A 26,836-nucleotide genomic window follows, 5' to 3' on the forward strand; every position below is an offset into this window, starting at 1 on the left:
TGCGGGGTATGATGCTCACAGCACCTGGTATTCCCAAGCGGTCTCCCATTCAGGTACTAAACAGGCCGAACCATGCTTGGCTTCCGAGATCGGACGAGATCGGACGAGATCGGGCCTTTTCAGGGTGGTATGGCCGTGAGTGGTACTGCTCTTGCAGATGGACACCCATGAAATGTCGAAAAAGATGCAGGGTATGATGCTCACAGCACCTGGTATTCCCAAGCGGTCTCCCAATCAGGTACTAAACAGGCCGAACCATGCTTGGCTTCCGAGATCGGACGAGATCGGGCCTTTTCAGGGTGGTATGGCCGTGAGCGGTACTGCTTTTGCAGATGGACACCCATGAAATGTCGAAAAAGATGCGGGGCATGGTTCTCACAGCACCTGGTATTCCCAAGCGGTCTCCCAATCAGGTACTAAACAGGCCGAACCATGCTTGGCTTCCGAGATCGGACGAGATCGGGCCTTTTCAGGGTGGTAAGGCCGTGAGCGGTACTGCACTAGCAGATGGACACACATGAAATGTCGAAAAAGATGCGGGGCAAGATGCTCACAGCACCTGGTATTCCCAAGCGGTCTCCCAATCAGGTACTAAACAGGCCGAACCATGCTTGGCTTCCGAGATCGGGCTAGATCGGGCCTTTTCAGGGTGGTATGGCCGTGAGCGGTACTGCTTTTGCAGATGGACACCCATGAAATGTCGAAAAAGATGCGGGGCATGGTTCTCACAGCACCTGGTATTCCCAAGCGGTCTCCCAATCAGGTACTAACCAGGCCGAACCATGCTTGGCTGCCGAGATCGGGCGAGATCGGGCGAGATCGGGCGAGATCGGGCCTTATCAGGGTGGTATGGCCGTGAGCGGTACTGCTCTTGCAGATGGACACCCATGAAATGTCGGAAAAGATGAGGGGTATGATGCTCACAGCACCTGGTATTCCCAAGCGGTCTCCCAATCAGGTACTAACCAGGCCGAACCATGCTTGGCTGCCGAGATCGGACGAGATCGGGCCTTTTCAGGGTGATATGGCCGTGAGCGGTACTGCTCTTGCAGATGGACACCCATGAAATGTCGAAAAAGATGCGGGGTATGATGCTCACAGCACCTGGCATTCCCAAGCGGTCTCCCAATCAGGTACTAAACAGGCCGAACCATGCTTGGCTTCCGAGATCGGGCTAGATCGGGCCTTTTCAGGGTGGTATGGCCGTGAGCGGTACTGCACCAGCAGATGGACACCCATGAAATGTCGAAAAAGATGCGGGGTATGATGCTCACAGCACCTGGTATTCCCAAGCGGTCTCCCAATCAGGTACTAAACAGGCCGAACCATGCTTGGCTTCCGAGATCGGACGAGATCGGGCGAGATCGGGCCTTATCAGGGTGATATGGCCGTGAGCGGTACTGCTCTTGCAGATGGACACCCATGAAATGTCGAAAAAGATGCGGGGTATGATGCTCACAGCACCTGGTATTCCCAAGCGGTCTCCCAATCAGGTACTAAACAGGCCGAACAATGCTTGGCTTCCGAGATCGGACGAGATCGGGCCTTTTCAGGGTGGTATGGCCGTGAGCGGTACCGCTTTTACAGATGGACACCCATGAAATGTCGAAGAAGATGCGGGGTATGATGCTCACAGCACCTGGTATTCCCAAGCGGTCTCCCAATCAGATACTAACCAGGCCGAACCACGCTTGGCTTTCGAGATCGGACGAGATCGGGCCTTTTCAGGGTGGTATGGCCGTGAGCGGTACTGCTTCTGCAGATGGACACCCATGAAATGTCGGAAAAGATGCGGGGCATGGTTCTCACAGCACCTGGTATTCCCAAGCGGTCTCCCAATCAGGTACTAACCATGCCGAACCATGCTTGGCTTCCGAGATCGGACGAGATCGGGCCTTTTCGGGGTGGTATGGCCGTGAGCGGTACTGCAATAGCAGATGGACACCCATGAAATGTCGAAAAAGATGCGGGGTATGATGCTCACAGCACCTGGTATTCCCAAGCGGTCTCCCAATCAGGTACTAACCAGGCCGAACCATGCTTGGCTTCCGAGATCGGACGAGATCGGGCCTTTTCAGGGTGGAATGGCCGTGAGCGGTACTGTTCTTGCAGATGGACACCCATGAAATGTCGAAAAAGATGCGGGGTATGATGCTCACAGCACTTGGTATTCCCAAGCGGTCTCCCAATCAGGTACTAAACGGGCCGAACCATGCTTGGCTGCCGAGACAGGACGAGATCGGGCCTTTTCAGGGTGGTATGGCCGTGAGCGGTACTGCACTAGCAGATGGACACCCATGAAATGTCGAAAAAGATGCGGGGTATGATGCTCACAGCACTTGGTATTCCCAAGCGGTCTCCCAATCAGGTACTAACCAGGCCGAACAATGCTTGGCTTCCGAGATCGGACGAGATGGGCCTTTTCAGGGTGGTATGGCCGTGAGCGGTACTGCACCAGCAGATGGACACCCATGAAATGTCGAAAAAGATGCAGGGTATGATGCTCACAGCACCTGGTATTCCCAAGCGGTCTCCCAATCAGGTACTAACCATGCCGAACCATGCTTGGCTTCCGAGATCGGACGAGATCGGGCCTTTTCGGGGTGGTATGGCCGTGAGCGGTACTGCACTAGCAGATGGACACCCATGAAATGTCGAAAAAGATGCGGGGTATGATGCTCACAGCACCTGGTATTCCCAAGCGGTCTCCCAATCAGGTACTAACCAGGCCGAACCATGCTTGGCTTCCGAGATCGGACGAGATCGGGCCTTTTCAGGGTGGAATGGCCGTGAGCGGTACTGCTCTTGCAGATGGACACCCATGAAATGTCGAAAAAGATGCGGGGTATGATGCTCACAGCACTTGGTATTCCCAAGCGGTCTCCCAATCAGGTACTAAACGGGCCGAACCATGCTTGGCTGCCGAGTCAGGACGAGATCGGGCCTTTTCAGGGTGGTATGGCCGTGAGCGGTACTGCACTAGCAGATGGACACCCATGAAATGTCGAAAAAGATGCGGGGTATGATGCTCACAGCACTTGGTATTCCCAAGCGGTCTCCCAATCAGGTACTAACCAGGCCGAACAATGCTTGGCTTCCGAGATCGGACGAGATGGGCCTTTTCAGGGTGGTATGGCCGTGAGCGGTACTGCACCAGCAGATGGACACCCATGAAATGTCGAAAAAGATGCGGGGTATGATGCTCACAGCACCTGGTATTCCCAAGCGGTCTCCCAATCAGGTACTAACCAGGCCGAACCATGCTTGGCTTCCGAGATCGGACGAGATCGGGCCTTTTCAGGGTGGTATGGCCGTGAGCGGTGCTGCACTAGCAGATGGACACCCATGAAATGTCGAAAAAGAAGCAGGGTATGATGCTCACAGCACCTGGTATTCCCAAGCGGTCTCCCAATCAGGTACTAAACTGGCCGAACCATGCTTGGCTTCCGAGATCGGACGAGATCGGGCCTTTTCAGGGTGGTATGGCCACGAGCGGTACTGCTCTTGCAGATGGACACCCATGAAATGTCGAAAAAGATGCGGGGTATGATGCTCACAGCACATGGTATTCCCAAGCGGTCTCCCAATCAGGTACTAACCAGGCCAAACCATGCTTGGCTGCCGAGATCGGACAAGATCGGGCCTTTTCAGGGTGGTATGGCCGTGAGCGGTACTGCTCTTGCAGATGGACACCCATGAAATGTCGAAAAAGATGCGGGGTATTATGCTCACAGCACCTGGTATTCCCAAGCGGTCTCCCAATCAGGCACTAACCAGGCCGAACCATGCTTGGCTTCCGAGATCGGACGAGATCGGGCCTTTTCAGGGTGGTATGGCCGTGAGCGGTACTGCGTATGCAGATGGACACCCATGAAATGTCGAAAAAGATGCGGGGTATGATGCTCACAGCACCTGGTATTCCCAAGCGGTCTCCCATTCAGGTACTAAACAGGCCGAACCATGCTTGGCTTCCGAGATCGGACGAGATCGGACGAGATCGGGCCTTTTCAGGGTGGTATGGCCGTGAGTGGTACTGCTCTTGCAGATGGACACCCATGAAATGTCGAAAAAGATGCAGGGTATGATGCTCACAGCACCTGGTATTCCCAAGCGGTCTCCCAATCAGGTACTAAACAGGCCGAACCATGCTTGGCTTCCGAGATCGGACGAGATCGGGCCTTTTCAGGGTGGTATGGCCGTGAGCGGTACTGCTTTTGCAGATGGACACCCATGAAATGTCGAAAAAGATGCGGGGCATGGTTCTCACAGCACCTGGTATTCCCAAGCGGTCTCCCAATCAGGTACTAAACAGGCCGAACCATGCTTGGCTTCCGAGATCGGACGAGATCGGGCCTTTTCAGGGTGGTATGGCCGTGAGCGGTACTGCACCAGCAGATGGACACACATGAAATGTCGAAAAAGATGCGGGGCAAGATGCTCACAGCACCTGGTATTCCCAAGCGGTCTCCCAATCAGGTACTAACCAGGCCGAACCATGCCTGGCTGCCGAGATCGGGCGAGATCGGGCGAGATCGGGCGAGATCGGGCCTTATCAGGGTGGTATGGCCGTGAGCGGTACTGCTCTTGCAGATGGACACCCATGAAATGTCGGAAAAGATGAGGGGTGTGATGCTCATAGCACCTGGTATTCCCAAGCGGTCTCCCAATCAGGTACTAACCAGGCCGAACCATGCTTGGCTGCCGAGATCGGACGAGATCGGGCCTTTTCAGGGTGGTATGGCCGTGAGCGGTACTGCTCTTGCAGATGGACACCCATGAAATGTCGAAAAAGATGCGGGGTATGATGCTCACAGCACCTGGTATTCCCAAGCGGTCTCCCAATCAGGTACTAACCAGGCCGAACCATGCTTGGCTTCCGAGATCGGACGAGATCGGGCCTTTTCAGGGTGGTATGGCCGTGAGCGGTACTGCACTAGCAGATGGACACACATGAAATGTCGAAAAAGATGCGGGGCAAGATGCTCACAGCACCTGGTATTCCCAAGCGGTCTCCCAATCAGGTACTAAACAGGCCGAACCATGCTTGGCTTCTGAGATCGGACGAGATCGGACGAGATCGGGCCTTTTCAGGGTGATATGGCCGTGAGCGGTACTGCTCTTGCAGATGGACACCCATGAAATGTCGAAAAAGATGCGGGGTATGATGCTCACAGCACCTGGCATTCCCAAGCGGTCTCCCAATCAGGTACTAAACAGGCCGAACCATGCTTGGCTTCCGAGATCGGGCTAGATCGGGCCTTTTCAGGGTGGTATGGCCGTGAGCGGTACTGCACCAGCAGATGGACACCCATGAAATGTCGAAAAAGATGCGGGGTATGATGCTCACAGCACCTGGTATTCCCAAGCGGTCTCCCAATCAGGTACTAAACAGGCCGAACCATGCTTGGCTTCCGAGATCGGACGAGATCGGGCGAGATCGGGCCTTATCAGGGTGATATGGCCGTGAGCGGTACTGCTCTTGCAGATGGACACCCATGAAATGTCGAAAAAGATGCGGGGTATGATGCTCACAGCACCTGGTATTCCCAAGCGGTCTCCCAATCAGGTACTAAACAGGCCGAACAATGCTTGGCTTCCGAGATCGGGCGAGATCGGGCCTTTTCAGGGTGGTATGGCCGTGAGCGGTACCGCTTTTACAGATGGACACCCATGAAATGTCGAAGAAGATGCGGGGTATGATGCTCACAGCACCTGGTATTCCCAAGCGGTCTCCCAATCAGGTACTAACCAGGCCGAACCACGCTTGGCTTTCGAGATCGGACGAGATCGGGCCTTTTCAGGGTGGTATGGCCGTGAGCGGTACTGCTTTTGCAGATGGACACCCATGAAATGTCGAAAAAGATGCGGGGTATGATGCTCACAGCACTTGGTATTCCCAAGCGGTCTCCCAATCAGGTACTAAACGGGCCGAACCATGCTTGGCTGCCGAGACAGGACGAGATCGGGCCTTTTCAGGGTGGTATGGCCGTGAGCGGTACTGCACTAGCAGATGGACACCCATGAAATGTCGAAAAAGATGCGGGGTATGATGCTCACAGCACTTGGTATTCCCAAGCGGTCTCCCAATCAGGTACTAACCAGGCCGAACAATGCTTGGCTTCCGAGATCGGACGAGATGGGCCTTTTCAGGGTGGTATGGCCGTGAGCGGTACTGCACCAGCAGATGGACACCCATGAAATGTCGAAAAAGATGCGGGGTATGATGCTCACAGCACCTGGTATTCCCAAGCGGTCTCCCAATCAGGTACTAACCAGGCCGAACCATGCTTAGCTTCCGAGATCGGACGAGATCGGGCCTTTTCAGGGTGGTATGGCCGTGAGCGGTGCTGCACTAGCAGATGGACACCCATGAAATGTCGAAAAAGATGCGGGGTATGATGCTCACAGCACCTGGTATTCCCAAGCGGTCTCCCAATCAGGTACTAAACTGGCCGAACCATGCTTGGCTTCCGTGATCGGACGAGATCGGGCCTTTTCAGGGTGGTATGGCCACGAGCGGTACTGCTCTTGCAGATGGACACCCATGAAATGTCGAAAAAGATGCGGGGTATGATGCTCACAGGACATGGTATTCCCAAGCGGTCTCCCAATCAGGTACTAACCAGGCCAAACCATGCTTGGCTGCCGAGATCGGACAAGATCGGGCCTTTTCAGGGTGGTATGGCCGTGAGCGGTACTGCACTAGCAGATGGACACCCATGAAATGTCGAAAAAGATGCGGGGTATGATGCTCACAGCACCTGGCATTCCCAAGCGGTCTCCCAATCAGGTACTAAACAGGCCGAACCATGCTTGGCTTCCGAGATCGGACGAGATCGGGCCTTTTCAGGGTGGTATGGCCGTGAGCGGTACTGCACTAGCAGATGGACACACATGAAATGTCGAAAAAGATGCGGGGCAAGATGCTCACAGCACCTGGTATTCCCAAGCGGTCTCCCAATCAGGTACTAACCAGGCCGAACCATGCTTGGCTGCCGAGATCGGGCGAGATCGGGCGAGATCGGGCGAGATCGGGCCTTATCAGGGTGGTATGGCCGTGAGCGGTACTGCTCTTGCAGATGGACACCCATGAAATGTCGGAAAAGATGAGGGGTATGATGCTCACAGCACCTGGTATTCCCAAGCGGTCTCCCAATCAGGTACTAACCAGGCCGAACCATGCTTGGCTGCCGAGATCGGACGAGATCGGGCCTTTTCAGGGTGGTATGGCCGTGAGCGGTACTGCTCTTGCAGATGGACACCCATGAAATGTCGAAAAAGATGCGGGGTATGATGCTCACAGCACCTGGTATTCCCAAGCGGTCTCCCAATCAGGTACTAACCAGGCCGAACCATGCTTGGCTTCCGAGATCGGACGAGATCGGGCCTTTTCAGGGTGGTATGGCCGTGAGCGGTACTGCTCTTGCAGATGGACACCCATGAAATGTCGAAAAAGATGCGGGGTATGATGCTCACAGCACCTGGTATTCCCAAGCGGTCTCCCAATCAGGTACTAAACAGACCGAACCATGCTTGGCTTCCGAGATCGGACGAGATCGGACGAGATCGGGCCTTTTCAGGGTGATATGGCCGTGAGCGGTACTGCTCTTGCAGATGGACACCCATGAAATGTCGAAAAAGATGCGGGGTATGATGCTCACAGCACCTGGCATTCCCAAGCGGTCTCCCAATCAGGTACTAAACAGGCCGAACCATGCTTGGCTTCCGAGATCGGGCTAGATCGGGCCTTTTCAGGGTGGTATGGCCGTGAGCGGTACTGCACCAGCAGATGGACACCCATGAAATGTCGAAGAAGATGCGGGGTATGATGCTCACAGCACCTGGTATTCCCAAGCGGTCTCCCAATCAGGTACTAAACAGGCCGAACCATGCTTGGCTTCCGAGATCGGACGAGATCGGGCGAGATCGGGCCTTATCAGGGTGATATGGCCGTGAGCGGTACTGCTCTTGCAGATGGACACCCATGAAATGTCGAAAAAGATGCGGGGTATGATGCTCACAGCACCTGGTATTCCCAAGCGGTCTCCCAATCAGGTACTAACCAGGCCGAACCATGCTTGGCTTCCGAGATCAGACGAGATCGGGCCTTTTCAGGGTGGTATGGCCGTGAGCGGTACTGCACCAGCAGATGGACACCCATGAAATGTCGAAAAAGATGCTGGGTATGATGCTCACAGCACCTGGTATTCCCAAGCGGTCTCCCAATCAGGTACTAACCAGGCCGAACAATGCTTGGCTTCCGAGATCGGAGGAGATCGGGCCTTTTCAGGGTGGTATGGCCGTGAGCGGTACTGCACTAGCAGATGGACACACATGAAATGTCGAAAAAGATGCGGGGCAAGATGCTCACAGCACCTGGTATTCCCAAGCGGTCTCCCAATCAGGTACTAACCAGGCCGAACCATGCTTGGCTGCCGAGATCGGGCGAGATCGGGCGAGATCGGGCGAGATCGGGCCTTATCAGGGTGGTATGGCCGTGAGCGGTACTGCTCTTGCAGATGGACACCCATGAAATGTCAGAAAAGATGAGGGGTATGATGCTCACAGCACCTGGTATTCCCAAGCGGTCTCCCAATCAGGTACTAACCAGGCCGAACCATGCTTGGCTGCCGTGATCGGACGAGATCGGGCCTTTTCAGGGTGGTATGGCCGTGAGCGGTACTGCTTTTGCAGATGGACACCCATGAAATGTCGAAAAAGATGCGGGGTATGATGCTCACAGCACCTGGTATTCCCAAGCGGTCTCCCAATCAGGTACTAAACAGGCCGAACCATGCTTGGCTTCCGAGATCGGACGAGATCGGACGAGATCGGGCCTTTTCAGGGTGATATGGCCGTGAGCGGTACTGCTCTTGCAGATGGACACCCATGAAATGTCGAAAAAGATGCGGGGTATGATGCTCACAGCACCTGGCATTCCCAAGCGGTCTCCCAATCAGGTACTAAACAGGCCGAACCATGCTTGGCTTCCGAGATCGGGCTAGATCGGGCCTTTTCAGGGTGGTATGGCCGTGAGCGGTACTGCACTAGCAGATGGACACACATGAAATGTCGAAAAAGATGCGGGGCAAGATGCTCACAGCACCTGGTATTCCCAAGCGGTCTCCCAATCAGGTACTAACCAGGCCGAACCATGCTTGGCTGCCGAGATCGGGCGAGATCGGGCGAGATCGGGCGAGATCGGGCCTTATCAGGGTGGTATGGCCGTGAGCGGTACTGCTCTTGCAGATGGACACCCATGAAATGTCAGAAAAGATGAGGGGTATGATGCTCACAGCACCTGGTATTCCCAAGCGGTCTCCCAATCAGGTACTAACCAGGCCGAACCATGCTTGGCTGCCGAGATCGGACGAGATCGGGCCTTTTCAGGGTGGTATGGCCGTGAGCGGTACTACTCTTGCAGATGGACACCCATGAAATGTCGAAAAAGATGCGGGGTATGATGCTCACAACACCTGGTATTCCCAAGCGGTCTCCCAATCAGGTACTAACCAGGCCGAACCATGCTTGGCTTCCGAGATCGGACGAGATCGGGCCTTTTCAGGGTGGTATGGCCGTGAGCGGTACTGCTTTTGCAGATGGACACCCATGAAATGTCGAAAAAGATGCGGGGTATGATGCTCACAGCACCTGGTATTCCCAAGCGGTCTCCCAATCAGGTACTAAACAGGCCGAACCATGCTTGGCTTCCGAGATCGGACGAGATCGGACGAGATCGGGCCTTTTCAGGGTGATATGGCCGTGAGCGGTACTGCTCTTGCAGATGGACACCCATGAAATGTCGAAAAAGATGCGGGGTATGATGCTCACAGCACCTGGCATTCCCAAGCGGTCTCCCAATCAGGTACTAAACAGGCCGAACCATGCTTGGCTTCCGAGATCGGGCTAGATCGGGCCTTTTCAGGGTGGTATGGCCGTGAGCGGTACTGCACCAGCAGATGGACACCCATGAAATGTCGAAAAAGATGCGGGGTATGATGCTCACAGCACCTGGTATTCCCAAGCGGTCTCCCAATCAGGTACTAAACAGGCCGAACCATGCTTGGCTTCCGAGATCGGACGAGATCGGGCGAGATCGGGCCTTATCAGGGTGATATGGCCGTGAGCGGTACTGCTCTTGCAGATGGACACCCATGAAATGTCGAAAAAGATGTGGGGTATGATGCTCACAGCACCTGGTATTCCCAAGCGGTCTCCCAATCAGGTACTAAACAGGCCGAACAATGCTTGGTTTCCGAGATCGGACGAGATCGGGCCTTTTCAGGGTGGTATGGCCGTGAGCGGTACCGCTTTTACAGATGGACACCCATGAAATGTCGAAGAAGATGCGGGGTATGATGCTCACAGCACCTGGTATTCCCAAGCGGTCTCCCAATCAGGTACTAACCAGGCCGAACCACGCTTGGCTTTCGAGATCGGACGAGATCGGGCCTTTTCAGGGTGGTATGGCCGTGAGCGGTATTGCTTTTGCAGATGGACACCCATGAAATGTCGGAAAAGATGCGGGGCATGGTTCTCACAGCACCTGGTATTCCCAAGCGGTCTCCCAATCAGGTACTAAACAGGCCGAACCATGCTTGGCTTCCGAGATCGGACGAGATCGGGCCTTTTCAGGGTGGTATGGCCGTGAGCGGTACTGCACTAGCAGATGGACACACATGAAATGTCGAAAAAGATGCGGGGCAAGATGCTCACAGCACCTGGTATTCCCAAGCGGTCTCCCAATCAGGTACTAACCAGGCCGAACCATGCTTGGCTTCCGAGATCGCACGAGATCGGGCCTTTTCAGGGTGGTATGGCCGTGAGCGGTACTGCACTAGCAGATGGACACTGTCAGGTTCATTAATAATTACCTTCGTCCGTAATTATCAATAACTGCAGGAAGACATCTTATTCAATTATTGACATTTAATTAAATAGAAATGGACACAACAGATAAAAGCCTCCGGAGGGGAGCGTTACAGCAAGTGTCACCTTACAACTTCCGAACGTCTTCCCGAATAGACGTTTTCGTCCCATTCTTATGGTCACAAGTTACAGAGTTGTTGATCATTCCATCACGTATGAGTAAAAACAACATCTGGGACTACAATAACAATCAAAGTATTTTACTAATAACAAAAACAGGGACTAGACCTAACAACATGTAGATTAGAGTAATTATACAACCTCCTTGACCTAAGAATCATATAATATAATCATAATCATATAATCGTTACATACAGAAAAACCCGAAGTGTACGGTTACATAACGATAACAATATTCTTGTTATTGTCCGAATAGCCCTGTCCTCGTCACCAAGGGCCCACCAAATCTCAAGGACCCAGATTGGGTGGATTATCTGTATAACCATCCTGGAACAGGCTGTCCAGGTTAAAGATGACTTGGTGTGACCTCAACACTTTTGAAAAACAGAAAGAGAATGATTTAACAAAGTAATGAATTAATACAGAGAAAAGAAAGAGAATGATTTAATAAAGAAATGAATTAATATAACTATTATAATAGTAAAACAGAACAAACCCAACATTCCCCCGTTTTTATAATATGTATGTTATTAGTCATTTCTTAGTAATCACTAAATGGTAATGTCGGGTGACTGTGATTTTTCCCGCCTACTCCTTACTCCCATGGCTGGTCTGAAAGAGAAAAAACATAATTATATTCGTCCAATTGGTCCTCGGATTTACCGTACTCCTGGACCTCACTGCTTTCCCCAAACCGTCCCATAAGATACAACTCATGTACTTTAGAATTTGTAGGGGCAATTGCAGTAGTTATAAGTCGGCTTAGCAAGGAGCGCAAACAGGGGATACTACATCACCCACACAATGTTAGAATAGCGGTAATTGTGCCTATAGTAACCACGAAGGATGTAGCCAAATCTTTAGATTTTCCAAAGGTCTTATCCCACCAATCTGACAATGCGGACGTATCTACTCCAGAGTGCTCTTGCATATTGCGGTTCAGTGTTTGCAGGCCAGTAATGGCCCTGGTGAGAGATCCACTGGGTGACGCGTTGTTCGGTATGAAGGTGCAACATTGTTTTCCAAACATTGCACACACGCCCCCTGTTTCAAGGATCATATCCACCGCTATGCGATTCTGGAACGCCATCAGACTGGTAGCTGCCAGTTGTTCCTTCATGGCCACAAATCCCTGTTCAGTATAATTTCCAAGTTTTGAACATTGTAATGTAAGTAATTTATTCTATCCACATTTTTGTTTGGGGTGATTAGAAGGAAGATAGACTCCCAACCTGCTGCGATCTGATTAGCCAGCTTATACTCATCTGGTACGCCCCAGGGGATGCCAATCGCATCAATGTATGTTGGATCTCCTTCCCTCCATGCCTCTCGACGATGTCGGGAGGGTCGACCCTTCAGCCGAATTATGAGCCGCCAATTGTATCTCCTCCACTGTGGATGGAAAAACAGACATCGGTAAGAGCAGTGAGACCAAAGTACCTAGTCCTGCCGCGTTTCGGCAGGAGTCGTATAATTTATCTACCACCCCGCCACCATAGGCCAGAACGTGGTATCAGGGGTGTAGTTTGTTTTAGAACGCCGGTACACCACGTCTCATTTATCGCCCCTAGCTTCAGACCATGCCCTGTAAGGTTTAAGCAGGTAAAATGATTAAACAGTGGAAAAATTGACTTCCTATTTACTGCGTAACAGGATTAACACTGTTTCAATATATTTTTTTTTCTTTCTTGCCAAGTAGGACACGTTTTTTCATTTGTAAAAACACTTTTCCCCAAAAGAATGGTGATTGAGGGAGTTGTTAGACCCCATCGTTTTTTCCCTTGTCTGGTAGGTTATCCTAATCTTTTGTAAGATGGTTTAGTCTCAATTGAAACTATATGGAGACGTCAAACCCAATATAAAAGAGTTCCCTATAGTTTTATGGTATTGCTTGCTGAGCAATAATCTTTTCAATTAATATTGGTGTTTCCCGTATTTTATTAAGTCAGAAAGTTTATTTTACCCGTCCCCTCAATGTTTCAATTGAGACCACCCTTTTACCAAAGTAGCTCCACCTAGTGCTTGTCCTCTTTACACTCCATTAACAGCGCCCAATTATCCCCCGTTTGGGAAATCCCTGTTTCAGAAATAAATTTCACAGGTTAATATGTCAGTCCAAGCTTTCCAATCTTGACCAATTTCTGCAACAAGGCTTTTCCCAATCTTCAATTTTTTTGCTGTTAATGTACCACACATATTTCCCACCATAGATTGACACCTTGTACGGCACCCGGGACGTCGCCGAGTCCAAATATATATTTTCAATTTGGAAATTTGATTTAGTAGGTAATGTTAATTAAATGTAAATGTGTATGTTTCTCGGTTTACCCTCCCGTAAGAAGGTGTATCCTCAATTGAAACGCCTCCGCCTTTTTCTCCAACTGGAGAAAACAACCCTACTGTGGAAAGGAATAGAATCACAATCATCATTAATCTCATTGCCCCAAAAGCAATAATTGTTTTCAACATGACTTTTTGTCTTTGTTTAGGGAGTTTTCCTCTTGAAACGTTTCAATTTAGACAACCTTCTTACTGTGGGAAAGGTGCATCCGTGTCCCCTTTCAGTAACAAGGACCCTCCCACTTTGCGTTGCTCCGATGTTTCTTCTTTTATGCTGCTTATCAGCATCCAGTCTTCAAGAATCACCGTCGCTTCGTCCGTTTCCTGTTAAGAAGCAAAATCTCCCTCTGATAGTCTAAATTTGGTGTGTGCGTTTTTTTTTCTCTGATAGATTCGCCTCATCATCCAATTGTCATTGTGTGGTGAATAATAACAATTTGTAAGGTCTACCAAACAGGACTTCATATAAGGTCCGCCAATTGTGGATGGTAGACAACTATTATATTAACAAAATGGGAGCCATTATCACTATAAATAGTTTCTGGAATTCCATATCGTGGAATGATATCCATATGATCTAATAAAATAAAATAAAATCTATATGTATTTTTTTGAAATGGATATGTGGGTATGCATATAGATTTAAACCCTAAGCCTTGTAGTGCCGTTGTAGCAAGGCCACCTCCCCCTTGTCGAGACATAGGTCTTCCCTTGACTCAAGCCCAAATTATTTTCTTTATTGATCTTTTATTGATAGATTATGTCTCGGTGGTCTGCCAATCAAAAAACACAAAAAGACAAACTATCATTCACGCTCACACTCATAAAAAAAAGAATTTAGTGTGTTCAACCAGTCTAGCATCCATAATTTCATTTTGTGGGAGTAAACTGGAGTACCCGGAGAAAATCCACAAATTCTCGAGGACGCCATGAATACCCCACATTCCGGAAAGTCTGGATCCACCCCGCATTCATTAGTAGATCCTTTAATATACACACCCCCACTCTAGCATTTTAACCGTTTGTAAAAAAATTCCTTCAAGTTTCACACAAAGTTATATCCTCTTTAATGCTATCAGTTTAGCTGTTTGTTCCCCGAATTGAGGTGGCAATAGTTTCACATCTAAGGTTTTTATTTTCACAGCCGCCATGACCTAATGGCCCCCTATCAGGTTTTTGGAAAATCCCAATTTCCTCTAATAGCATGCCAATCACCTTTTAATGCGGCCATCCAATTTTGTTTCTACTTGTTTCAGGTGATAAGATAATCTCCCCCATTTGTAAAACAAATTCATCCACGCCTAATTTATACAACATGACGCCTACTTGTTTTAGATATGGGGTCCCCAATTTCCCAAAATTTCCCAGAATTAATGTACTACCACATCCTGTCAAAAACCCAAAACGACTAACATAACCTGTTTCTAAGCCAGATTCTGGAATTTGGAGAATTTCTCCTTTCCCTCCCTTATCTAAGCTTGTTATTGCCACTCGTTATCACTGTAACATTCAGGCGTATTAACCCCATCGTTGCTAAAGTTCTCACCAATTTGCATGCCCTTAAAGCAGTAAAAAGCAACGTTATTTGGTTGTATCAATTGACCAATGCTTATCCAATCCGTAATATCCTTAAAGTCACCAATATGACCTGTGACAAAGCATATTTCCTCCCGCCAGGACAACAGACAATGTTCTTTCAAGTGCACTTTGAAAAACATTCCATGTTACTCCATTCTTAGGGAAAATATGCTCATCCTAAACCAATTATTTTATTTACAATTCACCTAATTATTTGGATGAATGCCATGAATTTTATCATGCCACTATTGCATTGTAAATTTCCCATCTGATGTCGTTAACAGCCAAATAATTCAATACCTACTATACTTTGTAAATCACCTCATATGATGTTTACTTAAGACAAGAGTCATTTCCCATAGCCTGTTACCAAAACAAAAATCTACAACAATTAAATTAGAGAAATCAACCTTTTGTTAGACAATTCCTAATTACAAACTTTAATGTTTTAAAAACCTTATCGTCACCAATATACCATAATTTTGTAAATTTTGTCATCCTGGCCTTTTTTTCTTTTAAACAGCCAACCTCCTGGATTAAAGTATTTTGAATAATCAAAAAATTCTGAAATAGTATTAATATTATTTTATCCTCCAAAAGCTAGTTTCCTTTAACTAAGAGCCCTTTGAAATCCACAATTGCTCAAAAATGACTATTTTGGTCTATTTCCCAAATCCAAAGCTTTTTACCAAATCAACCTTTTACTAAACAGATTTTCTATCCTCTTAATACATTTCATTTTAAAACCCAAAATATCAATGCGAAAGCATCCGCATAACCTTGCATTTCTTGCAGACCATGTATTGTTCTTATTCTGAAAAGTCCAAACAGAAAACGCAATTAGCCGTTAACTATGACCTCCACTCTTGCTGCGAAAACAGCATTGTTATCTTATGTTTACAAACCAGCTTTTTCCCTGTGCCCAAATACAACGCTTTTTAGAGAAGACAACCATTAAAACGTCAAATTAACCCCTCTTCCGATATTCAACTACATCACAATATTTTTCCAAGACCCCATATATCCAGAATATGTATGCTGCAAGCACAACAATATGGCAAAAACCCATTTTCTGCCCTCAAGTTTGCTTCAGCACCCTCAAGGCCAATTATTATTATTATAATGTCTTCACGGAAGGGATCACAAAATTTTAGTTGTTTACACGGTCCGAACGCTCCCGAAAGCCCAACACAGTTAAATCGTCTGCCCCGCGGCCCACATGTTTCACTCCCATCTAATCAGCAGCCGCTGCACCAGAAACGCTTCCCCCGCAGTTGACACATTTTTTGGCAAGTCTAGAGCATAATAAAAACACAGGTGACATTCCCTGCTAAAATTTAAATGATCATTTTGTATATATTCTTTTGTCTTTTTAAACACCATCTTCCCGTTAGCGGACGGGATCAAAAACCAAGCTGCAATAAGCCATCACATTGCTGTAAATTGACAGTACATATAGGTTATATTAACAAAGCACCACCCGCACTTGGAAATAACCATTCTAATTGTTGTTATACAAGCCCAAGCATCACAAAAAAAACCCAATTTATTGTAATCACAAAACGTCATACCCGGATTAACCAAATCAAATACCAGTGTCCCCATTAATTTTCTAGCTCCCTTTATTTTTGTTAAACTTCCTCCGCGCCCGTCACCTATCTCGGTAAATATTTTCCCCGTCAGCCGAGGAGGCCCCGCTATTTTTTCCTTACCAAACAGTACTTTCCCGCAGCCACGGTCTTAAATATATCCCCGTTATCCGAGGGAGCCCCCACTATTTTCCCAAAATAGTATTTTTAACTTCTCCCCGGCCTTATTTTGCCATTAGTGTCTGTGGAACAAGCTGTTACACTTTTATCCACTCACATATTATTTATATATGTATATTACCTCTATGCATTAGTGCATATATTATCCTGCATTCTATGCATTTTAAGCTGGCCAGCAAACCCATATTTATTTATCCATAAATATAGCTGTGTAATATTTTTAAAGCGCTTTGTCTTTCCAATTTTTTCCAATCCTTACAAGTTAGACGTATTTTTTGGATCGTCATCCAAACCCGCCTTACAACACGTGTTTCCCATATTTTACTTTTATTTTTTGTAGTGAGTTCGTGTGCCTCACACAGTTAACTCTATTATTTATTATTATTATTAATATTATTATTATCTATTCGACTGTATCGACTGTATCTCCTAGGCCTTTCCTAATTTTACTGCAGAAACCACACAAACACCATACAACGTATATTCGTGCCTACCCTTTAGACACAGGACACTCCCCGGCCCCAATATTGTACCTCTAGTACAATATATTCGTGCCTACCCCTGAGACACAGGACACTTTCCAGCAAAGTGCCCCACCGTACCTGCCATTGACTAGTATAAACACAGGGTTTTATCGCCGTCACCCAGGACGCGAAACCAGCCCAACAATGGACCTCACATACAATGTCCCTTTAACGCATTTGGAAACACCTTCACAACATGCAGACATTAATGTGGACTTACCCGAGATCCATCAGATGTCTCCCTCCAGCAGGAAAAGTCTTCAACCGCCGAGAATCCAGGCGCCCCCGTCGAAAAACTCCGGCCCACCAAGGGTTTTGAAGACGCCGTGCGCACGGTCACTTACCAGATGTCGAACAGCAGCGCCTGGGTTCTCGCTCCGGTATATTGACCTCCATGGCTCAGAAGGACCAAAATGTCAGGTTCATTAATAATTACCTTCGTCCGTAATTATCAATAACTGCAGGAAGACATCTTATTCAATTATTGACATTTAATTAAATAGAAATGGATACAACAGATAAAAGCCTCCGGAGGGGAGCGTTACAGCAAGTGTCACCTTACAACTTCCGAACGTCTTCCCGAATAGACGTTTTCGTCCCATTCTTATGGTCACAAGTTACAGAGTTGTTGATCATTCCATCACGTATGAGTAAAAACAACATCTGGGACTACAATAACAATCAAAGTATTTTACTAATAACAAAAACAGGGACTAGACCTAACAACATGTAGATTAGAGTAATTATACAACCTCCTTGACCTAAGAATCATATAATATAATCATAATCATATAATCGTTACATACAGAAAAACCTGAAGTGTACGGTTACATAACGATAACAATATTCTTGTTATTGTCCGAATAGCCCTGTCCTCGTCACCAAGGGCCCACCAAATCTCAAGGACCCAGATTGGGTGGATTATCTGTATAACCATCCTGGAAAAGGCTGTCCAGGTTAAAGATGACTTGGTGTGACCTCAACACTTTTGAAAAACAGAAAGAGAATGATTTAACAAAGTAATGAATTAATACAGAGAAAAGAAAGAGAATGATTTAATAAAGAAATGAATTAATATAACTATTATAATAGTAAAACAGAACAAACCCAACAGACACCCATGAAATGTCGAAGAAGATGCAGGGTATGATGCTCACAGCACCTGGTATTCCCAAGCGGTCTCCCAATCAGGTACTAACCAGGCCGAACCATGCTTGGCTTCCGAGATCGGACGAGATCGGGCCTTTTCAGGGTGGTATGGCCGTGAGCGGTACTGCTTTTGCAGATGGACACCCATGAAATGTCGAAAAAGATGCGGGGTATGATGCTCACAGCACCTGGTATTCCCAAGCGGTCTCCCATTCAGGTACTAAACAGGGCGAACCACGCTTGGCTGCCGAGATCGGGCGAGATCGGGCCTTTTCAGGGTGGTATGGCCGTGAGCGGTACTGCACTAGCAGATGGACACACATGAAATGTCGAAAAAGATGCGGGGCAAGATGCTCACAGCACCTGGTATTCCCAAGCGGTCTCCCAATCAGGTACTAACCAGGCCGAACCATGCTTGGCTGCCGAGATCGGGCGAGATCGGGCGAGATCGGGCGAGATCGGGCCTTATCAGGGTGGTATGGCCGTGAGCGGTACTGCTCTTGCAGATGGACACCCATGAAATGTCAGAAAAGATGAGGGGTATGATGCTCACAGCACCTGGTATTCCCAAGCGGTCTCCCAATCAGGTACTAACCAGGCCGAACCATGCTTGGCTGCCGAGATCGGACGAGATCGGGCCTTTTCAGGGTGGTATGGCCGTGAGCGGTACTACTCTTGCAGATGGACACCCATGAAATGTCGAAAAAGATGCGGGGTATGATGCTCACAACACCTGGTATTCCCAAGCGGTCTCCCAATCAGGTACTAACCAGGCCGAACCATGCTTGGCTTCCGAGATCGGACGAGATCGGGCCTTTTCAGGGTGGTATGGCCGTGAGCGGTACTGCTTTTGCAGATGGACACCCATGAAATGTCGAAAAAGATGCGGGGTATGATGCTCACAGCACCTGGTATTCCCAAGCGGTCTCCCAATCAGGTACTAAACAGGCCGAACCATGCTTGGCTTCCGAGATCGGACGAGATCGGACGAGATCGGGCCTTTTCAGGGTGATATGGCCGTGAGCGGTACTGCTCTTGCAGATGGACACCCATGAAATGTCGAAAAAGATGCGGGGTATGATGCTCACAGCACCTGGCATTCCCAAGCGGTCTCCCAATCAGGTACTAAACAGGCCGAACCATGCTTGGCTTCCGAGATCGGGCTAGATCGGGCCTTTTCAGGGTGGTATGGCCGTGAGCGGTACTGCACCAGCAGATGGACACCCATGAAATGTCGAAAAAGATGCGGGGTATGATGCTCACAGCACCTGGTATTCCCAAGCGGTCTCCCAATCAGGTACTAAACAGGCCGAACCATGCTTGGCTTCCGAGATCGGACGAGATCGGGCCTTTTCAGGGTGGTATGGCCGTGAGCGGTACTGCGCTTGCAGATGGACACCCATGAAATGTCGAAAAAGATGCGGGGTATGATGCTCACAGCACCTGGTATTCCCAAGCGGTCTCCCATTCAGGTACTAAACAGGCCGAACCATGCTTGGCTTCCGAGATCGGACGAGATCGGACGAGATCGGGCCTTTTCAGGGTGGTATGGCCGTGAGTGGTACTGCTCTTGCAGATGGACACCCATGAAATGTCGAAAAAGATGCAGGGTATGATGCTCACAGCACCTGGTATTCCCAAGCGGTCTCCCAATCAGGTACTAAACAGGCCGAACCATGCTTGGCTTCCGAGATCGGACGAGATCGGGCCTTTTCAGGGTGGTATGGCCGTGAGCGGTACTGCACTTGCAGATGGACACCCATGAAATGTCGAAAAAGATGCGGGGTATGATGCTCACAGCACCTGGTATTCCCAAGCGGTCTCCCATTCAGGTACTAAACAGGCCGAACCATGCTTGGCTTCCGAGATCGGACGAGATCGGACGAGATCGGGCCTTTTCAGGGTGGTATGGCCGTGAGTGGTACTGCTCTTGCAGATGGACACCCATGAAATGTCGAAAAAGATGCAGGGTATGATGCTCACAGCACCTGGTATTCCCAAGCGGTCTCCCATTCAGGTACTAAACAGGCCGAACCATGCTTGGCTTCCGAGATCGGACGAGATCGGACGAGATCGGGCCTTTTCAGGGTGGTATGGCCGTGAGTGGTACTGCTCTTGCAGATGGACACCCATGAAATGTCGAAAAAGATGCAGGGTATGATGCTCACAGCACCTGGTATTCCCAAGCGGTCTCCCAATCAGGTACTAAACAGGCCGAACCATGCTTGGCTTCCGAGATCGGACGAGTTTGGGCCTTTTCAGGGTGGTATGGCCGTGAGCGGTACTGCTTTTGCAGATGGACACCCATGAAATGTCGAAAAAGATGCGGTGCATGGTTCTCACAGCACCTGGTATTCCCAAGCGGTCTCCCAATCAGGTACTAAACAGGCCGAACCATGCTTGGCTTCCGAGATCGGACGAGATCGGGCCTTTTCAGGGTGGTATGGCCGTGAGCGGTACTGCACTAGCAGATGGACACACATGAAATGTCGAAAAAGATGCGGGGCAAGATGCTCACAGCACCTGGTATTCCCAAGCGGTCTCCCAATCAGGTACTAACCAGGCCGAACCATGCTTGGCTGCCGAGATCGGGCGAGATCGGGCGAGATCGGGCGAGATCGGGCCTTATCAGGGTGGTATGGCCGTGAGCGGTACTGCTCTTGCAGATGGACACCCATGAAATGTCAGAAAAGATGAGGGGTATGATGCTCACAGCACCTGGTATTCCCAAGCGGTCTCCCAATCAGGTACTAACCAGGCCGAACCATGCTTGGCTGCCGAGATCGGACGAGATCGGGCCTTTTCAGGGTGGTATGGCCGTGAGCGGTACTACTCTTGCAGATGGACACCCATGAAATGTCGAAAAAGATGCGGGGTATGATGCTCACAACACCTGGTATTCCCAAGCGGTCTCCCAATCAGGTACTAACCAGGCCGAACCATGCTTGGCTTCCGAGATCGGACGAGATCGGGCCTTTTCAGGGTGGTATGGCCGTGAGCGGTACTGCTTTTGCAGATGGACACCCATGAAATGTCGAAAAAGATGCGGGGTATGATGCTCACAGCACCTGGTATTCCCAAGCGGTCTCCCAATCAGGTACTAAACAGGCCGAACCATGCTTGGCTTCCGAGATCGGACGAGATCGGACGAGATCGGGCCTTTTCAGGGTGATATGGCCGTGAGCGGTACTGCTCTTGCAGATGGACACCCATGAAATGTCGAAAAAGATGCGGGGTATGATGCTCACAGCACCTGGCATTCCCAAGCGGTCTCCCAATCAGGTACTAAACAGGCCGAACCATGCTTGGCTTCCGAGATCGGGCTAGATCGGGCCTTTTCAGGGTGGTATGGCCGTGAGCGGTACTGCACCAGCAGATGGACACCCATGAAATGTCGAAAAAGATGCGGGGTATGATGCTCACAGCACCTGGTATTCCCAAGCGGTCTCCCAATCAGGTACTAAACAGGCCGAACCATGCTTGGCTTCCGAGATCGGACGAGATCGGGCCTTTTCAGGGTGGTATGGCCGTGAGCGGTACTGCGCTTGCAGATGGACACCCATGAAATGTCGAAAAAGATGCGGGGTATGATGCTCACAGCACCTGGTATTCCCAAGCGGTCTCCCATTCAGGTACTAAACAGGCCGAACCATGCTTGGCTTCCGAGATCGGACGAGATCGGACGAGATCGGGCCTTTTCAGGGTGGTATGGCCGTGAGTGGTACTGCTCTTGCAGATGGACACCCATGAAATGTCGAAAAAGATGCAGGGTATGATGCTCACAGCACCTGGTATTCCCAAGCGGTCTCCCAATCAGGTACTAAACAGGCCGAACCATGCTTGGCTTCCGAGATCGGACGAGTTTGGGCCTTTTCAGGGTGGTACGGCCGTGAGCGGTACTGCTTTTGCAGATGGACACCCATGAAATGTCGAAAAAGATGCGGGGCATGGTTCTCACAGCACCTGGTATTCCCAAGCGGTCTCCCAATCAGGTACTAAACAGGCCGAACCATGCTTGGCTTCCGAGATCGGACGAGATCGGGCCTTTTCAGGGTGGTATGGCCGTGAGCGGTACTGCACTAGCAGATGGACACACATGAAATGTCGAAAAAGATGCGGGGCAAGATGCTCACAGCACCTGGTATTCCCAAGCGGTCTCCCAATCAGGTACTAACCAGGCCGAACCATGCTTGGCTGCCGAGATCGGGCGAGATCGGGCGAGATCGGGCCTTATCAGGGTGGTATGGCCGTGAGCGGTACTGCTCTTGCAGATGGACACCCATGAAATGTCAGAAAAGATGAGGGGTATGATGCTCACAGCACCTGGTATTCCCAAGCGGTCTCCCAATCAGGTACTAACCAGGCCGAACCATGCTTGGCTGCCGAGATCGGACGAGATCGGGCCTTTTCAGGGTGGTATGGCCGTGAGCGGTACTACTCTTGCAGATGGACACCCATGAAATGTCGAAAAAGATGCGGGGTATGATGCTCACAACACCTGGTATTCCCAAGCGGTCTCCCAATCAGGTACTAACCAGGCCGAACCATGCTTGGCTTCCGAGATCGGACGAGATCGGGCCTTTTCAGGGTGGTATGGCCGTGAGCGGTACTGCTTTTGCAGATGGACACCCATGAAATGTCGAAAAAGATGCGGGGTATGATGCTCACAGCACCTGGTATTCCCAAGCGGTCTCCCAATCAGGTACTAAACAGGCCGAACCATGCTTGGCTTCCGAGATCGGACGAGATCGGACGAGATCGGGCCTTTTCAGGGTGATATGGCCGTGAGCGGTACTGCTCTTGCAGATGGACACCCATGAAATGTCGAAAAAGATGCGGGGTATGATGCTCACAGCACCTGGCATTCCCAAGCGGTCTCCCAATCAGGTACTAAACAGGCCGAACCATGCTTGGCTTCCGAGATCGGGCTAGATCGGGCCTTTTCAGGGTGGTATGGCCGTGAGCGGTACTGCACCAGCAGATGGACACCCATGAAATGTCGAAAAAGATGCGGGGTATGATGCTCACAGCACCTGGTATTCCCAAGCGGTCTCCCAATCAGGTACTAAACAGGCCGAACCATGCTTGGCTTCCGAGATCGGACGAGATCGGGCGAGATCGGGCCTTATCAGGGTGATATGGCCGTGAGCGGTACTGCTCTTGCAGATGGACACCCATGAAATGTCGAAAAAGATGCGGGGTATGATGCTCACAGCACCTGGTATTCCCAAGCGGTCTCCCAATCAGGTACTAAACAGGCCGAACAATGCTTGGTTTCCGAGATCGGACGAGATCGGGCCTTTTCAGGGTGGTATGGCCGTGAGCGGTACCGCTTTTACAGATGGACACCCATGAAATGTCGAAGAAGATGCGGGGTATGATGCTCACAGCACCTGGTATTCCCAAGCGGTCTCCCAATCAGGTACTAACCAGGCCGAACCACGCTTGGCTTTCGAGATCGGACGAGATCGGGCCTTTTCAGGGTGGTATGGCCGTGAGCGGTATTGCCTTTGCAGATGGACACCCATGAAATGTCGGAAAAGATGCGGGGCATGGTTCTCACAGCACCTGGTATTCCCAAGCGGTCTCCCAATCAGGTACTAAACAGGCCGAACCATGCTTGGCTTCCGAGATCGGACGAGATCGGGCCTTTTCAGGGTGGTATGGCCGTGAGCGGTACTGCACTAGCAGATGGACACACATGAAATGTCGAAAAAGATGCGGGGCAAGATGCTCACAGCACCTGGTATTCCCAAGCGGTCTCCCAATCAGGTACTAACCAGGCCGAACCATGCTTGGCTTCCGAGATCGCACGAGATCGGGCCTTTTCAGGGTGGTATGGCCGTGAGCGGTACTGCACTAGCAGATGGACACTGTCAGGTTCATTAATAATTACCTTCGTCCGTAATTATCAATAACTGCAGGAAGACATCTTATTCAATTATTGACATTTAATTAAATAGAAATGGACACAACAGATAAAAGCCTCCGGAGGGGAGCGTTACAGCAAGTGTCACCTTACAACTTCCGAACGTCTTCCCGAATAGACGTTTTCGTCCCATTCTTATGGTCACAAGTTACAGAGTTGTTGATCATTCCATCACGTATGAGTAAAAACAACATCTGGGACTACAATAACAATCAAAGTATTTTACTAATAACAAAAACAGGGACTAGACCTAACAACATGTAGATTAGAGTAATTATACAACCTCCTTGACCTAAGAATCATATAATATAATCATAATCATATAATCGTTACATACAGAAAAACCCGAAGTGTACGGTTACATAACGATAACAATATTCTTGTTATTGTCCGAATAGCCCTGTCCTCGTCACCAAGGGCCCACCAAATCTCAAGGACCCAGATTGGGTGGATTATCTGTATAACCATCCTGGAACAGGCTGTCCAGGTTAAAGATGACTTGGTGTGACCTCAACACTTTTGAAAAACAGAAAGAGAATGATTTAACAAAGTAATGAATTAATACAGAGAAAAGAAAGAGAATGATTTAATAAAGAAATGAATTAATATAACTATTATAATAGTAAAACAGAACAAACCCAACATTCCCCCGTTTTTATAATATGTATGTTATTAGTCATTTCTTAGTAATCACTAAATGGTAATGTCGGGTGACTGTGATTTTTCCCGCCTACTCCTTACTCCCATGGCTGGTCTGAAAGAGAAAAAACATAATTATATTCGTCCAATTGGTCCTCGGATTTACCGTACTCCTGGACCTCACTGCTTTCCCCAAACCGTCCCATAAGATACAACTCATGTACTTTAGAATTTGTAGGGGCAATTGCAGTAGTTATAAGTCGGCTTAGCAAGGAGCGCAAACAGGGGATACTACATCACCCACACAATGTTAGAATAGCGGTAATTGTGCCTATAGTAACCACGAAGGATGTAGCCAAATCTTTAGATTTTCCAAAGGTCTTATCCCACCAATCTGACAATGCGGACGTATCTACTCCAGAGTGCTCTTGCATATTGCGGTTCAGTGTTTGCAGGCCAGTAATGGCCCTGGTGAGAGATCCACTGGGTGACGCGTTGTTCGGTATGAAGGTGCAACATTGTTTTCCAAACATTGCACACACGCCCCCTGTTTCAAGGATCATATCCACCGCTATGCGATTCTGGAACGCCATCAGACTGGTAGCTGCCAGTTGTTCCTTCATGGCCACAAATCCCTGTTCAGTATAATTTCCAAGTTTTGAACATTGTAATGTAAGTAATTTATTCTATCCACATTTTTGTTTGGGGTGATTAGAAGGAAGATAGACTCCCAACCTGCTGCGATCTGATTAGCCAGCTTATACTCATCTGGTACGCCCCAGGGGATGCCAATCGCATCAATGTATGTTGGATCTCCTTCCCTCCATGCCTCTCGACGATGTCGGGAGGGTCGACCCTTCAGCCGAATTATGAGCCGCCAATTGTATCTCCTCCACTGTGGATGGAAAAACAGACATCGGTAAGAGCAGTGAGACCAAAGTACCTAGTCCTGCCGCGTTTCGGCAGGAGTCGTATAATTTATCTACCACCCCGCCACCATAGGCCAGAACGTGGTATCAGGGGTGTAGTTTGTTTTAGAACGCCGGTACACCACGTCTCATTTATCGCCCCTAGCTTCAGACCATGCCCTGTAAGGTTTAAGCAGGTAAAATGATTAAACAGTGGAAAAATTGACTTCCTATTTACTGCGTAACAGGATTAACACTGTTTCAATATATTTTTTTTTCTTTCTTGCCAAGTAGGACACGTTTTTTCATTTGTAAAAACACTTTTCCCCAAAAGAATGGTGATTGAGGGAGTTGTTAGACCCCATCGTTTTTTCCCTTGTCTGGTAGGTTATCCTAATCTTTTGTAAGATGGTTTAGTCTCAATTGAAACTATATGGAGACGTCAAACCCAATATAAAAGAGTTCCCTATAGTTTTATGGTATTGCTTGCTGAGCAATAATCTTTTCAATTAATATTGGTGTTTCCCGTATTTTATTAAGTCAGAAAGTTTATTTTACCCGTCCCCTCAATGTTTCAATTGAGACCACCCTTTTACCAAAGTAGCTCCACCTAGTGCTTGTCCTCTTTACACTCCATTAACAGCGCCCAATTATCCCCCGTTTGGGAAATCCCTGTTTCAGAAATAAATTTCACAGGTTAATATGTCAGTCCAAGCTTTCCAATCTTGACCAATTTCTGCAACAAGGCTTTTCCCAATCTTCAATTTTTTTGCTGTTAATGTACCACACATATTTCCCACCATAGATTGACACCTTGTACGGCACCCGGGACGTCGCCGAGTCCAAATATATATTTTCAATTTGGAAATTTGATTTAGTAGGTAATGTTAATTAAATGTAAATGTGTATGTTTCTCGGTTTACCCTCCCGTAAGAAGGTGTATCCTCAATT

The 26,836-nt window shown here is 48.8% G+C and overlaps 1 non-coding gene and 93 pseudogenes across 1 annotated transcript; all 94 read right to left on the reverse strand.

Annotated features, from left to right (window-relative positions):
• Window positions 1-12: 12 nt before the first annotated feature.
• LOC144184299 (5S ribosomal RNA) lies at window positions 13-141 on the reverse strand (annotated as a pseudogene).
• A 56-nt stretch (window positions 142-197) lies between these two features.
• Window positions 198-316, reverse strand: LOC144187649 (5S ribosomal RNA; annotated as a pseudogene).
• Window positions 317-372: 56 nt separating this feature from the next.
• On the reverse strand, window positions 373-491 carry LOC144191867 (5S ribosomal RNA; annotated as a pseudogene).
• Window positions 492-547: 56 nt separating this feature from the next.
• LOC144182991 (5S ribosomal RNA) lies at window positions 548-666 on the reverse strand (annotated as a pseudogene).
• A 56-nt stretch (window positions 667-722) lies between these two features.
• Window positions 723-861, reverse strand: LOC144186890 (5S ribosomal RNA; annotated as a pseudogene).
• A 56-nt stretch (window positions 862-917) lies between these two features.
• On the reverse strand, window positions 918-1,036 carry LOC144189127 (5S ribosomal RNA; annotated as a pseudogene).
• Window positions 1,037-1,092: 56 nt separating this feature from the next.
• Window positions 1,093-1,211, reverse strand: LOC144184080 (5S ribosomal RNA; annotated as a pseudogene).
• A 56-nt stretch (window positions 1,212-1,267) lies between these two features.
• Window positions 1,268-1,396, reverse strand: LOC144184937 (5S ribosomal RNA; annotated as a pseudogene).
• Window positions 1,397-1,452: 56 nt separating this feature from the next.
• Window positions 1,453-1,571, reverse strand: LOC144190476 (5S ribosomal RNA; annotated as a pseudogene).
• A 56-nt stretch (window positions 1,572-1,627) lies between these two features.
• On the reverse strand, window positions 1,628-1,746 carry LOC144191023 (5S ribosomal RNA; annotated as a pseudogene).
• Window positions 1,747-1,802: 56 nt separating this feature from the next.
• Window positions 1,803-1,921, reverse strand: LOC144183309 (5S ribosomal RNA; annotated as a pseudogene).
• A 56-nt stretch (window positions 1,922-1,977) lies between these two features.
• On the reverse strand, window positions 1,978-2,096 carry LOC144187855 (5S ribosomal RNA; annotated as a pseudogene).
• A 56-nt stretch (window positions 2,097-2,152) lies between these two features.
• LOC144186804 (5S ribosomal RNA) lies at window positions 2,153-2,271 on the reverse strand (annotated as a pseudogene).
• A 56-nt stretch (window positions 2,272-2,327) lies between these two features.
• LOC144187172 (5S ribosomal RNA) lies at window positions 2,328-2,445 on the reverse strand (annotated as a pseudogene).
• A 56-nt stretch (window positions 2,446-2,501) lies between these two features.
• Window positions 2,502-2,620, reverse strand: LOC144191351 (5S ribosomal RNA; annotated as a pseudogene).
• A 56-nt stretch (window positions 2,621-2,676) lies between these two features.
• LOC144187856 (5S ribosomal RNA) lies at window positions 2,677-2,795 on the reverse strand (annotated as a pseudogene).
• Window positions 2,796-2,851: 56 nt separating this feature from the next.
• Window positions 2,852-2,970, reverse strand: LOC144186307 (5S ribosomal RNA; annotated as a pseudogene).
• Window positions 2,971-3,026: 56 nt separating this feature from the next.
• LOC144187173 (5S ribosomal RNA) lies at window positions 3,027-3,144 on the reverse strand (annotated as a pseudogene).
• Window positions 3,145-3,200: 56 nt separating this feature from the next.
• LOC144191125 (5S ribosomal RNA) lies at window positions 3,201-3,319 on the reverse strand (annotated as a pseudogene).
• A 56-nt stretch (window positions 3,320-3,375) lies between these two features.
• Window positions 3,376-3,494, reverse strand: LOC144189569 (5S ribosomal RNA; annotated as a pseudogene).
• A 56-nt stretch (window positions 3,495-3,550) lies between these two features.
• Window positions 3,551-3,669, reverse strand: LOC144182118 (5S ribosomal RNA; annotated as a pseudogene).
• Window positions 3,670-3,725: 56 nt separating this feature from the next.
• LOC144189158 (5S ribosomal RNA) lies at window positions 3,726-3,844 on the reverse strand (annotated as a pseudogene).
• Window positions 3,845-3,900: 56 nt separating this feature from the next.
• On the reverse strand, window positions 3,901-4,029 carry LOC144184300 (5S ribosomal RNA; annotated as a pseudogene).
• Window positions 4,030-4,085: 56 nt separating this feature from the next.
• LOC144187650 (5S ribosomal RNA) lies at window positions 4,086-4,204 on the reverse strand (annotated as a pseudogene).
• A 56-nt stretch (window positions 4,205-4,260) lies between these two features.
• On the reverse strand, window positions 4,261-4,379 carry LOC144190065 (5S ribosomal RNA; annotated as a pseudogene).
• A 56-nt stretch (window positions 4,380-4,435) lies between these two features.
• Window positions 4,436-4,574, reverse strand: LOC144187140 (5S ribosomal RNA; annotated as a pseudogene).
• A 56-nt stretch (window positions 4,575-4,630) lies between these two features.
• Window positions 4,631-4,749, reverse strand: LOC144189728 (5S ribosomal RNA; annotated as a pseudogene).
• A 56-nt stretch (window positions 4,750-4,805) lies between these two features.
• LOC144191138 (5S ribosomal RNA) lies at window positions 4,806-4,924 on the reverse strand (annotated as a pseudogene).
• Window positions 4,925-4,980: 56 nt separating this feature from the next.
• LOC144186834 (5S ribosomal RNA) lies at window positions 4,981-5,109 on the reverse strand (annotated as a pseudogene).
• Window positions 5,110-5,165: 56 nt separating this feature from the next.
• LOC144184081 (5S ribosomal RNA) lies at window positions 5,166-5,284 on the reverse strand (annotated as a pseudogene).
• Window positions 5,285-5,340: 56 nt separating this feature from the next.
• LOC144184938 (5S ribosomal RNA) lies at window positions 5,341-5,469 on the reverse strand (annotated as a pseudogene).
• A 56-nt stretch (window positions 5,470-5,525) lies between these two features.
• On the reverse strand, window positions 5,526-5,644 carry LOC144182554 (5S ribosomal RNA; annotated as a pseudogene).
• Window positions 5,645-5,700: 56 nt separating this feature from the next.
• Window positions 5,701-5,819, reverse strand: LOC144189056 (5S ribosomal RNA; annotated as a pseudogene).
• A 56-nt stretch (window positions 5,820-5,875) lies between these two features.
• Window positions 5,876-5,994, reverse strand: LOC144186805 (5S ribosomal RNA; annotated as a pseudogene).
• A 56-nt stretch (window positions 5,995-6,050) lies between these two features.
• LOC144187175 (5S ribosomal RNA) lies at window positions 6,051-6,168 on the reverse strand (annotated as a pseudogene).
• Window positions 6,169-6,224: 56 nt separating this feature from the next.
• On the reverse strand, window positions 6,225-6,343 carry LOC144187584 (5S ribosomal RNA). Its single transcript, XR_013324877.1, has one exon. It is a non-coding gene; the product is annotated as a 5S ribosomal RNA (ribosomal RNA).
• A 56-nt stretch (window positions 6,344-6,399) lies between these two features.
• On the reverse strand, window positions 6,400-6,518 carry LOC144182774 (5S ribosomal RNA; annotated as a pseudogene).
• A 56-nt stretch (window positions 6,519-6,574) lies between these two features.
• Window positions 6,575-6,693, reverse strand: LOC144185309 (5S ribosomal RNA; annotated as a pseudogene).
• A 56-nt stretch (window positions 6,694-6,749) lies between these two features.
• On the reverse strand, window positions 6,750-6,868 carry LOC144188658 (5S ribosomal RNA; annotated as a pseudogene).
• Window positions 6,869-6,924: 56 nt separating this feature from the next.
• LOC144185740 (5S ribosomal RNA) lies at window positions 6,925-7,063 on the reverse strand (annotated as a pseudogene).
• Window positions 7,064-7,119: 56 nt separating this feature from the next.
• LOC144186585 (5S ribosomal RNA) lies at window positions 7,120-7,238 on the reverse strand (annotated as a pseudogene).
• Window positions 7,239-7,294: 56 nt separating this feature from the next.
• Window positions 7,295-7,413, reverse strand: LOC144191150 (5S ribosomal RNA; annotated as a pseudogene).
• Window positions 7,414-7,469: 56 nt separating this feature from the next.
• Window positions 7,470-7,598, reverse strand: LOC144186543 (5S ribosomal RNA; annotated as a pseudogene).
• A 56-nt stretch (window positions 7,599-7,654) lies between these two features.
• LOC144184082 (5S ribosomal RNA) lies at window positions 7,655-7,773 on the reverse strand (annotated as a pseudogene).
• A 56-nt stretch (window positions 7,774-7,829) lies between these two features.
• LOC144184940 (5S ribosomal RNA) lies at window positions 7,830-7,958 on the reverse strand (annotated as a pseudogene).
• A 56-nt stretch (window positions 7,959-8,014) lies between these two features.
• Window positions 8,015-8,133, reverse strand: LOC144182417 (5S ribosomal RNA; annotated as a pseudogene).
• Window positions 8,134-8,189: 56 nt separating this feature from the next.
• On the reverse strand, window positions 8,190-8,308 carry LOC144190339 (5S ribosomal RNA; annotated as a pseudogene).
• A 56-nt stretch (window positions 8,309-8,364) lies between these two features.
• On the reverse strand, window positions 8,365-8,503 carry LOC144185741 (5S ribosomal RNA; annotated as a pseudogene).
• A 56-nt stretch (window positions 8,504-8,559) lies between these two features.
• LOC144190820 (5S ribosomal RNA) lies at window positions 8,560-8,678 on the reverse strand (annotated as a pseudogene).
• A 56-nt stretch (window positions 8,679-8,734) lies between these two features.
• On the reverse strand, window positions 8,735-8,863 carry LOC144185132 (5S ribosomal RNA; annotated as a pseudogene).
• A 56-nt stretch (window positions 8,864-8,919) lies between these two features.
• On the reverse strand, window positions 8,920-9,038 carry LOC144184083 (5S ribosomal RNA; annotated as a pseudogene).
• A 56-nt stretch (window positions 9,039-9,094) lies between these two features.
• LOC144185743 (5S ribosomal RNA) lies at window positions 9,095-9,233 on the reverse strand (annotated as a pseudogene).
• A 56-nt stretch (window positions 9,234-9,289) lies between these two features.
• On the reverse strand, window positions 9,290-9,408 carry LOC144186597 (5S ribosomal RNA; annotated as a pseudogene).
• Window positions 9,409-9,464: 56 nt separating this feature from the next.
• LOC144187353 (5S ribosomal RNA) lies at window positions 9,465-9,583 on the reverse strand (annotated as a pseudogene).
• A 56-nt stretch (window positions 9,584-9,639) lies between these two features.
• Window positions 9,640-9,768, reverse strand: LOC144185133 (5S ribosomal RNA; annotated as a pseudogene).
• Window positions 9,769-9,824: 56 nt separating this feature from the next.
• On the reverse strand, window positions 9,825-9,943 carry LOC144184084 (5S ribosomal RNA; annotated as a pseudogene).
• Window positions 9,944-9,999: 56 nt separating this feature from the next.
• On the reverse strand, window positions 10,000-10,128 carry LOC144184941 (5S ribosomal RNA; annotated as a pseudogene).
• Window positions 10,129-10,184: 56 nt separating this feature from the next.
• LOC144190437 (5S ribosomal RNA) lies at window positions 10,185-10,303 on the reverse strand (annotated as a pseudogene).
• Window positions 10,304-10,359: 56 nt separating this feature from the next.
• LOC144189057 (5S ribosomal RNA) lies at window positions 10,360-10,478 on the reverse strand (annotated as a pseudogene).
• Window positions 10,479-10,534: 56 nt separating this feature from the next.
• On the reverse strand, window positions 10,535-10,653 carry LOC144190066 (5S ribosomal RNA; annotated as a pseudogene).
• Window positions 10,654-10,709: 56 nt separating this feature from the next.
• On the reverse strand, window positions 10,710-10,828 carry LOC144187893 (5S ribosomal RNA; annotated as a pseudogene).
• A 7,582-nt stretch (window positions 10,829-18,410) lies between these two features.
• On the reverse strand, window positions 18,411-18,529 carry LOC144191161 (5S ribosomal RNA; annotated as a pseudogene).
• Window positions 18,530-18,585: 56 nt separating this feature from the next.
• Window positions 18,586-18,704, reverse strand: LOC144183720 (5S ribosomal RNA; annotated as a pseudogene).
• A 56-nt stretch (window positions 18,705-18,760) lies between these two features.
• On the reverse strand, window positions 18,761-18,899 carry LOC144185744 (5S ribosomal RNA; annotated as a pseudogene).
• A 56-nt stretch (window positions 18,900-18,955) lies between these two features.
• On the reverse strand, window positions 18,956-19,074 carry LOC144186608 (5S ribosomal RNA; annotated as a pseudogene).
• Window positions 19,075-19,130: 56 nt separating this feature from the next.
• On the reverse strand, window positions 19,131-19,249 carry LOC144187354 (5S ribosomal RNA; annotated as a pseudogene).
• A 56-nt stretch (window positions 19,250-19,305) lies between these two features.
• LOC144185134 (5S ribosomal RNA) lies at window positions 19,306-19,434 on the reverse strand (annotated as a pseudogene).
• A 56-nt stretch (window positions 19,435-19,490) lies between these two features.
• On the reverse strand, window positions 19,491-19,609 carry LOC144184085 (5S ribosomal RNA; annotated as a pseudogene).
• Window positions 19,610-19,665: 56 nt separating this feature from the next.
• On the reverse strand, window positions 19,666-19,784 carry LOC144187651 (5S ribosomal RNA; annotated as a pseudogene).
• A 56-nt stretch (window positions 19,785-19,840) lies between these two features.
• LOC144184301 (5S ribosomal RNA) lies at window positions 19,841-19,969 on the reverse strand (annotated as a pseudogene).
• A 56-nt stretch (window positions 19,970-20,025) lies between these two features.
• On the reverse strand, window positions 20,026-20,144 carry LOC144187654 (5S ribosomal RNA; annotated as a pseudogene).
• A 56-nt stretch (window positions 20,145-20,200) lies between these two features.
• On the reverse strand, window positions 20,201-20,329 carry LOC144184303 (5S ribosomal RNA; annotated as a pseudogene).
• Window positions 20,330-20,385: 56 nt separating this feature from the next.
• On the reverse strand, window positions 20,386-20,514 carry LOC144184304 (5S ribosomal RNA; annotated as a pseudogene).
• Window positions 20,515-20,570: 56 nt separating this feature from the next.
• LOC144182636 (5S ribosomal RNA) lies at window positions 20,571-20,689 on the reverse strand (annotated as a pseudogene).
• A 56-nt stretch (window positions 20,690-20,745) lies between these two features.
• LOC144190067 (5S ribosomal RNA) lies at window positions 20,746-20,864 on the reverse strand (annotated as a pseudogene).
• Window positions 20,865-20,920: 56 nt separating this feature from the next.
• Window positions 20,921-21,059, reverse strand: LOC144185746 (5S ribosomal RNA; annotated as a pseudogene).
• A 56-nt stretch (window positions 21,060-21,115) lies between these two features.
• Window positions 21,116-21,234, reverse strand: LOC144186620 (5S ribosomal RNA; annotated as a pseudogene).
• A 56-nt stretch (window positions 21,235-21,290) lies between these two features.
• LOC144187355 (5S ribosomal RNA) lies at window positions 21,291-21,409 on the reverse strand (annotated as a pseudogene).
• A 56-nt stretch (window positions 21,410-21,465) lies between these two features.
• LOC144185135 (5S ribosomal RNA) lies at window positions 21,466-21,594 on the reverse strand (annotated as a pseudogene).
• A 56-nt stretch (window positions 21,595-21,650) lies between these two features.
• LOC144184086 (5S ribosomal RNA) lies at window positions 21,651-21,769 on the reverse strand (annotated as a pseudogene).
• Window positions 21,770-21,825: 56 nt separating this feature from the next.
• LOC144187655 (5S ribosomal RNA) lies at window positions 21,826-21,944 on the reverse strand (annotated as a pseudogene).
• Window positions 21,945-22,000: 56 nt separating this feature from the next.
• LOC144184305 (5S ribosomal RNA) lies at window positions 22,001-22,129 on the reverse strand (annotated as a pseudogene).
• A 56-nt stretch (window positions 22,130-22,185) lies between these two features.
• On the reverse strand, window positions 22,186-22,304 carry LOC144184596 (5S ribosomal RNA; annotated as a pseudogene).
• A 56-nt stretch (window positions 22,305-22,360) lies between these two features.
• LOC144190068 (5S ribosomal RNA) lies at window positions 22,361-22,479 on the reverse strand (annotated as a pseudogene).
• Window positions 22,480-22,535: 56 nt separating this feature from the next.
• Window positions 22,536-22,664, reverse strand: LOC144184760 (5S ribosomal RNA; annotated as a pseudogene).
• A 56-nt stretch (window positions 22,665-22,720) lies between these two features.
• On the reverse strand, window positions 22,721-22,839 carry LOC144186631 (5S ribosomal RNA; annotated as a pseudogene).
• A 56-nt stretch (window positions 22,840-22,895) lies between these two features.
• LOC144187356 (5S ribosomal RNA) lies at window positions 22,896-23,014 on the reverse strand (annotated as a pseudogene).
• A 56-nt stretch (window positions 23,015-23,070) lies between these two features.
• LOC144185137 (5S ribosomal RNA) lies at window positions 23,071-23,199 on the reverse strand (annotated as a pseudogene).
• Window positions 23,200-23,255: 56 nt separating this feature from the next.
• Window positions 23,256-23,374, reverse strand: LOC144184088 (5S ribosomal RNA; annotated as a pseudogene).
• A 56-nt stretch (window positions 23,375-23,430) lies between these two features.
• LOC144184942 (5S ribosomal RNA) lies at window positions 23,431-23,559 on the reverse strand (annotated as a pseudogene).
• A 56-nt stretch (window positions 23,560-23,615) lies between these two features.
• Window positions 23,616-23,734, reverse strand: LOC144190438 (5S ribosomal RNA; annotated as a pseudogene).
• A 56-nt stretch (window positions 23,735-23,790) lies between these two features.
• On the reverse strand, window positions 23,791-23,909 carry LOC144189058 (5S ribosomal RNA; annotated as a pseudogene).
• Window positions 23,910-23,965: 56 nt separating this feature from the next.
• On the reverse strand, window positions 23,966-24,084 carry LOC144190069 (5S ribosomal RNA; annotated as a pseudogene).
• Window positions 24,085-24,140: 56 nt separating this feature from the next.
• On the reverse strand, window positions 24,141-24,259 carry LOC144187894 (5S ribosomal RNA; annotated as a pseudogene).
• Window positions 24,260-26,836: the final 2,577 nt, after the last annotated feature.

Source organism: Stigmatopora nigra, unplaced genomic scaffold (genome assembly GCF_051989575.1).
Source record: "Stigmatopora nigra isolate UIUO_SnigA unplaced genomic scaffold, RoL_Snig_1.1 HiC_scaffold_24, whole genome shotgun sequence".
Taxonomy (NCBI): Eukaryota; Metazoa; Chordata; class Actinopteri; order Syngnathiformes; family Syngnathidae; genus Stigmatopora; species Stigmatopora nigra.